This window comes from Cricetulus griseus, unplaced genomic scaffold (assembly GCF_003668045.3).
Source record: "Cricetulus griseus strain 17A/GY unplaced genomic scaffold, alternate assembly CriGri-PICRH-1.0 unplaced_scaffold_154, whole genome shotgun sequence".
NCBI classification, from domain to species: Eukaryota; Metazoa; Chordata; class Mammalia; order Rodentia; family Cricetidae; genus Cricetulus; species Cricetulus griseus.
Genome location: NW_023276869.1, coordinates 8,679 through 17,356, shown reverse-complemented (window position 1 = coordinate 17,356; position 8,678 = coordinate 8,679).

Below are 8,678 nucleotides of genomic sequence, written 5' to 3'. Positions count from 1 at the left end.
CATGTTAAATGTGAAGTACAGAACTTCTAGAAGACAATAAAGCAACTAGCCCTCTCCAAGTTTGCAAACTTGACTACCAAATGCACATAGTGCTGACTACACAGATATTTCTACAAAAATCTCACTGATTTAAACATTTTTCCACAGATGCAGACCACACAGTGGTCATCAACAAACATCAACATAATCTGGGGAGATGTCAGGACCACATGGAACCTCACAGAACACGGAATTTGGCAGCAGGTTCCCACACAGCCTACTGGAAGGTTTGCCACATGGTCTGCCATGCCTCCCGATTCCATCCTCCACATCTTGGGATAGCATCCCTTCGCTAACCATGATGTGGCTTCTGTGCTCATCCATGCTCGCCTCACAATCCCCTACAGTAGCACTCACTGCACTGCAATCAATCCACTGGCACAACAGAAAATCTGATTGTAAAGATATATGCAAATTGAAAAGAGATAAAATTCACAAAAGGAATACAAAAAATTGTACACACATTGACACAATGAGACTTCTATACTCACAACCAATCTACAACAATTGAAAAGATGTAAAATATTTGGAAAATAATAAAGGGGATGGATAGAAAAAGCCAAAAACGCAGGACAATATAATAAAATTCTCATCAAAACATCAAAGGAAACTCAGCCAGGTATACTGAGATTTTGACCAATGTTACCCAGTTACCCATGATTCTTTGTGTTTAGAAACTAAATAAACTCGCACAAAATTAACTAAATGGACCCTTAGACTTTTCTGCTTCTGTACCTCCAGCAATCAATATTTCTTCCAGACAGACATGCCCCATGGTCTAGAGCTCTCTCCATAAATGGGCATAATCTCTTGCAATGCTTCTGCAAACTCTCATGTCCCCTTGTGGTTTGAGGCAAACCCAGCCCCATTGGTCACCACCCAGAAAATAACATAGAAGAATAATTGAACATCTTCTTCCTGCCACATGTTTGAAGACCCAAGATGTGGATTCTGCCCAATCCACCCACCCAACACCATGCACACATGAGAAACTTCTGAAGAACAGAAATTCATTTTTCCCTGGGACTCAACTATTCTGTATCATGCCATCGTAGCTGGAGGTAGCAGAAAATTAAATGCACTCTGTTCACAGATGACTGAAAGGTAAACCCAATCACCTCTGTAAGATCCACATGGCATTAATTTTTTGGAGCCTGTAAATAGTTTCTCCAAGTGTGGTTATATTTTGTTCCTGCTTTAACAAATGAAGCTTGCCTAGTGGAGGTGGCATACACAGGTGGATAACTATGAATTTGTTTGAGTTCCAGATCAGGCTTTAAAGTTACACAGAGGAACCCTATCTCAAATCAAAATAAACAAACAATAAACCCACCAAAAACAAAGTCAAACAAAACATAAAAACAAAGCTTGCCTGAAAACCAGAGAGTGGATCAAGGCAATAGTTTGCTATAGAGGTCAGGCAATAGTAGAGCACACCTTTAATTGTTACACTTGGGAGGCAGAGGCAAAAGGATCTCAGAAAATTCAAGCTGATCTGCTTCTCTAATCTTTCACCATTATTCCTCTATATGACACCAGGTTTTTGTTTTCTGTCTAAAAAAATTAGCGACACAATCTCATAGCTAAACTGTGGTCCAGAATAGTAGAACTGATGGTAAAAGAATGGATGGTAAAATGATTTACCATTTTACCATGTCCATTCCAATATTTTGCATATGTTAGTTCATGAGAGAAAATGTTTTCTATATGTATACAGGATATGAAATGTAGATAATCATGAACTGCTTGAATGTCAGGATCTGAAATCAGGTCATCCCGCAAAAGATGTGCAGAGACACCTGGCAAGATCCACAATATCTTTTATCTGATAAGCCAAAAGTTTTTCACAGCTTAAAAACAACAAGAACAACAAAACATAAGTAAATAAGAAGTAAATCTATCATCCTTAGGAACATAAGGCATCAAAATTAAGATGTTCTATAAGTTAAATTTACAGCATAAAATGAATGAAATCCAATGAAACCACTCAAAAATTTATATCAAAATGCTGATTTCAAAGCGGCATTTACAAAACAATAAAATTAAAAATATAAAGTGGTACATTCACAGTGGAAATACTGAGAATGTTCAGTGGGATTACAAAAATATCATACACAGACAGACATGATATGACTTCTATACTTACCACGAAGCTACAATCAAAATGTCTACAATATTTGTAAAAGAATAAAGAGGATGGAGAGAAAAAGGCAAGAACAGAGGCCAGAAAATATAGTCAATTATTAATCAAAAGAACAAAAGAAATTTAGCCAGGAAAAGTCTGATCTTGACCAATGTTATCCAAATGCCTATGAATCTGTGTGTATAGAGATTAAATAAACACGGACTTCAAAACTCCAATTAAATTAACTCAAAATGACCCTTATACTGCTGTTTCTCACCCTCCAGCTACTAATATTTCTTCCAAAGAAAAAGTCTATGCTCTAGGGTTCTCTCTGCAAAAGGATGAGATTTCTTGGTATGGCTCTGAATCTCCTGTGCCTCCATAGGAGCCACACCCACTGATGCCCAATCCCAAAATAGCATAGAAGAATAATAAAATATCTGATTCCTGCCACATGAATTATGGTGCAAGATGTGGAGCCTCCCTAAGTACCTGCCTAATACCATGCAAACCTGAGAACTCTGCAGACCATAAACTCCTTTATCCACTAGAACTGAACCATACTATTATGGCTGGAGGCAGCAGAAAGTCAAAAATATTCCAATCATGTGTTCCTAAGAGACAATCTATATCAGAACCTTTCTACCATTTTCAAAATTATTTGTAATATTTGTATGACCAAACCGAAAGTGGAATGCAATATTCAAAAATTCTTCAAAGCAGACTATTTTCCAATCAGTGCTCCCACTGCACACCAAGTGCAATGGCTGTGAGTGCACACCAGACAATGATACTACAAGAATCATATCCTCCCATACTAGTGCTGCAGAGTCTCCTGCTATCCAAAACATTCCATATACAGGGAGGATCAGAGGACAAGGACAACAGCCCATGTCACCACATTGACCAAGATTACCACAGTCTGTCTCATGGCTCATTTAAATCTGAGTGGAAATAACAGCTCATTAGACCTGCTGTGGACATCTCCACACACCATGGTATAGCTTATGTTCTTCCTTACATCTCCCTAGAGCAGAAAGAGTAGAATCCTGGAAAGAAACTGCAAGCTACTTGCCACAAGTACTCCTGATTGCTAAGCCTTCCCAGAATCCCTCAGCTGCTAGGACCACCCAGCTGGGCCTAGAATATTATCAGTCCCCTTACCAGGTGATGAAAGATCAAATGACACAGATACCACAGTCCTTCCAGCTCTGCACTTCCAGCCAAGAAGAAATGGGCCTAGTCAAGCATGAAAAACAATGCCATTTACAGCATGCACAAAATTGACTCCAAATGGATCTTACACCTAAGTATGAAATGTGAAGTGTATAACTTATAGAAGACAATAGGATTATTAGAAATCTCCAAGTTTACCAACTTGACTTCCACATGCACCAAAAGGACATTGGTGATGAATATAATGTTATTTATACACAAAGCTCCCTGATCGTAATGCTTTCTGCAGATGCTGCACACAGAGTGAAGTTTCATCAGCCCAGTACCAGGGTCTTTGGATTTGCTAGGACCACATGGGACCTCACAGAACACTGAATGTGGCAGGAGGTTCCCACCCAGCCTCTGGGAGGACCTGCCACACCATCTCCCATGCCTGTCCATCCTGTACTCCCCATCTTGGGATTCCATCCCCTCAGTCACCATGCTGTTGCTTCTGTGCTTATCCATGCTCTCCTCACAATCCCCTACAGTAGCACTCGTAGTGCTGCAATCAATACACTTGTGCCTGTTCTGGTGTAAAACCAAGCCTGCAACATGGCTCCAGAAAATGTCCTGAAAGACTCACAACTGCTGTTCTAGCTGGTTGTCCCTGAATGGCTCTTGTTGCATGTGCTACAAGATCACTTCCTTAAGGGTTAGAGTGTGCTTAAAGACACAGCTCAGAGGTCGATGGCCTTGCCTTTTACTCCAGATCCAGACCTCTTTGCATATGTTGTCTACAGAACTCTGTAACCTGACACAAAGTTTCAATCAATGACCTACTTCTCAAACCTCTGAGGATAGAACATACTTGCACAGGAGAGTTACCTTTACCTAATTGCAAATTCAAAATTCATTGGCTTAAGATAACTTTCCCAAGTATACACCCACACAATATGGTCTGTTTATCCACATTACATGAAATAAAACATTCGGGGAGGCGGGCATGTGTGGCACAAGCCTTTAATCCCAGCACTTGAGAGGCAAAGGCAGATGGATCTCTGTGAGTTTGGGACCAGCGAGGTCTACATGTAGAGCTAGTTTTAGGGCAGCTTCCAAAGCCACAGGGAAACCCTGTCTCAAAAAAATAAAAACATTCTAGGAAATTACAAAATCATTCCCACTACCAGAATCAGGCCCGTTTCAGAAACAGGGTGCTGTTTGCCTATCCTGAATCCTAATGCAGTGTAAACTGTTTCCTCCTATATTGTACTGAAGGTAGAAGCAATACTCTCCCATGGGAACCCTTTTCCTGTGACTGCATTGGATATTTGACTACATGACTTAAATGGACAATTTGAAATCTCTGAGGTGGTAAGTGATTTAAGAATTTTGAAGGTGTAGTACAGAAGACAGGAAGGTCATTGCCCTCGAGAACAACAGACTAGAATTAAGGCCACCTGAGACTCAAAACAGAGCTTGCTTTGAGAAAAAATGTAACAGAATGGAAACGCAGCTGCTCTAGCATTAATACATCTTACCAGGGAAAAATCACTTCACACACTTAGGAGACTAATAAGGAAAATGCATTTAATGACATCATGCATCCATCTTCAGCTACTGCTCCAGAGGAGCCAGTCTAGAAACATTTTTCATTTCATATATTCTGTCAACCTTAAGTACATTTTAGCTTCATACTTCAGGTAACACTTTGAACAAATTAAATAGAGGAGAAAGCATGTATAGCTTCATGGGCAGATGGGAGACTTAAAAGGCAAAAATATTCCCAGAATAGTTTAAGTACACCAGAGACCTGAAACAGCAGGATCTTCTCTGATCAGATCCTGAGGTGAAGGTGGTGGGGGATGAGAAAGATAGGAAATGTAAAACGTATAAAAGTTTAAAGCAGGGATGAGGAGGTCTTGCACAGGATATGTCACATGTAAGTAAGCTTCTTAAGAAGCATACCATCTTGTATACTACTTCCAGGGGGAAAAGGGAAGAAAATGGGAGACTTCTATTATGTCAGTAGAAACCACCATGTAATGGGACAAACTCAGGTAGAAAACTAACTAAACAATGCTGCACAAGGGGAACACAGAGTATCTCAATATCACTGCTGACTAAGCCCACAGTGGCCGTGGATCAAAAACCATAGCTCCATGTAGTGGGAAGAGTTGGGTTCTCCATATCTGAAGCAACCACTCCACAATTGCTTTGTTCGAGATCATTACCAGCTCTCACAAGAAAATTCCTAGTTTTAGATAAGCCTCTTTATTTTTTGTTTTTTGAGATAGGATTTCTCTGTGGATTTGGAGGCTGTCCTGTAAATAGCTCTTGTAGACCAGTCTGATCTGGAACTCACAGAGATCTGCCTACCTCTGTCTCCCGAGTGCTGTGATTAAAGACATGGGCCACCACCTCCCGGCAAGGCTCTTTTGATTTGTCAGTACATCAGACCCTTAGGGAAAACACCCAAGGCCTAGGCCACAGACTGTTACTAGCTATCCCAAGAATGTTCCCCCTCCCTGACTTAGGGCCTAAATGAAATCCTTGGTAACACAAAGGTTTTTACAAATGCTTAAGAGTTAGTAAGTCTCACGAAGTAGCTGAGGGAGGACTGCCTCAAAAATCATGCCTGTTAGAGATTAGGATGCTAGGATATACATTTGTTCACCAGGAATGTCTAGACTTTTGACTCCAAACCATTACAAATGAGCCACCCGTGATTTACAACCAGCCACTGGACCCATAGACACATCAAAGTACAGCACTGTTATAGGCTACTCAAGGAGGCATTAGAGGGTCACAAGAAACCTTAAGGCGTGGTGTGCTATAAAGTTCCAGTTTCCTTCTTGAGTAAAGCATAGTTCTGCCAGATGGACAATAGGACACCAGGACAACTATTTGAAAATTAAACATTATTGTATTTAGGACTTTCCTGACCAAACAAGGCTTTCTTTTTCTTTTCTTTTCTCTTCCTTCCTTCCTTCCTTCCTTCCTTCCTTCCTTCCTTCCTTCCTTCCTTCCTTCCTTTTATTCTTTCTTGCTTTCTGTCTTCCTTTCTTTTTTTGAGACAGTGCAATAGCTCTGGGTTTGGGATGGTGCCACTTACTGGGGACACAAATTTTATCCCACTTTTTTTCTTTGTGGTTTTTGAGAGAGGGTTTCTCAGTATAGCTTTGGAACCTATCCTGGTACTCACTCTGTAATCCAGAGATCCTACTGGCTCTGCCTCCCGAAGTGTGGGATTAAAGGCGTGTGCCACCAAAGCCCAGATTTTCCGCTTTTTAAAATAGACAAACCCACCTTTTTCTGGGCGTTGGTGGCGCACGCCTTTAATCCCAGCACTCAGGAGGCAGAGGCAGGCAGATCTTTGTGAGGTCGAGGCAAGCCTGGTCTCCAGAGCGAGTGCCAGGATAGGCTCCAAAGCTACACACAGAAACCCTGTCTAGAAAAATAAAAAAAAAAAAACACATTTTTCACCCTGTTGCTACCTGCATGCGCGCAGCAGGGGGAGGGGGAACAGGATTCCTACCGAGTCTATGCCACTCCCAGGTCCCATGTTTGAAACCAAATAGAGAACCAAATTATCCTTTATTTTTCTTCTGTTCATCATATTGTGAGATTTTTAAATGTAAATCTGCTGGTTTTTCTTTTCAGGTCCGTGTAACAGACCCGGGTTTTTCTGACACATTTCAATCTCAGTTTCCACATACAGTGGGGGTCAGGGAGGCTACAACTGGTGTTTCATCTTTTTTTCCAGCAGCCACATCTACAACCACCCGTGACGTCCCTGCAGGGGACGTGCTGAGTCCTGGGGCCGTGAAGTATTCATCGGCCAGCGCCAGAACTGAGCAGTTGCTAGGACCATATGGAACCTCACAGGACACTAAATGCGGCAGGAGGTTCAAACCCAGCCTGCTGTAGCGCCTGCCAAACCATCTCCCATGCCTCCCCATCCTGTCCTCCCAATCTTGGGGTAGCATCCCATCACTCACCATGCTGTGGCTTCTGCGCTCATCCATGTTCTCCTCACAATCCCGTACAGTAGCACTCACAGAGCAGCAGTCAATCCTCTGGTGTCTCTTCTGCTGTAAAACAAAGCCTGCAGCATGGCTCCAGGAAGTGTCCTGCAAGACTTGAGATTAGCGGGTTCGCCTGCTGCCTCTGATTGGCTAGTGATGCTTGAATGACAACAGCACTTCCTTAAGACTTATAGTGTGCTTAAAGACACAGCACGGTGGGGGGGGGGTCAGGGCCCTGGACTGTACTCCAGACAGGAAACTTAGAGATCTGCAGAGACACGGATTTCAATATCACCCCTGTCTCCAGTAGATGACCCAGCTCTCCTCCTGTAGTTCACAGATACATCCTCTTCTTCCTCCTCCACACAATGTGCTTGCTTGCCCAGACCATTGCAAAATATGGGCCTGAGTGATTCTCTTATTAAACAAATGAAGGGTGTCTAGGATATTAAAAAATAGATTTTTAGGACACAAATGAAGATTATTCTACAGGGTGGTGGTGGCACACACCGTTAATCCCAGCACTGGGAAGGCAGAGCCAGGTGGTTCTCTGTGAGTTCAAGGACAGCATGGTTTACAGAGTGATGGATTTTTTTCCCATGACTTTTTATATTTTTGTGTGTAGCCCTGCATCACATTCTGTAGAACAGACAGTCCGAGAACTCAGGAAATCCAATTGCTTCTGATTCCTGAGGGCTGGGATTAAAGATGAGCACCAACACCAAGCTGGTAAAGGTGGATTTTATCACCTCCAAAGATCTAGATTAATGATATGCGTTCTTGTTTTAAAACCTTTAATAAGAAAATACTTGTTGGGCATTGGTGGTGTACACCTTTAATTCCACCACTTGAGAGGCAGAAGCAGGCGGATCCCAGATCCCTGTGAGTTCGAGGCTAGCTGGTCTACAAAGCAAGTGGCAGGACTGGATCCACATGTGCTATGATATCCTGTCTCGAAAAAATCCAGAAAAGAGACAAACAAACAAAAAAGCCCCATCTTGTTGAATTTTAGCTATTTTCTGAGGTAGTAAGTTTGACTACCTAGAATAGCCATCCCCACAACCCAGACAGCTATCCTGGTTTGTTATTATTCATATGAAAAAGCAAACTGTCCTGTCCAGGTCTTTAATGAATTGTGCAGCAATGTTGATGGGATTGTGCTGAATCTGTAGACTGCTGTTAGTAGGATGGACGTTTTACTGTGTTCATCCTACTGATCCTTGAGCATTGGAGATCTTTCCATCTCCTCATGTCTTCTTCAACTTCTTCCTTCAAATACTTAATGTTTTTATCACACAAGTGTCTCACTTGCTGTTTTAGAGTTACTAGAA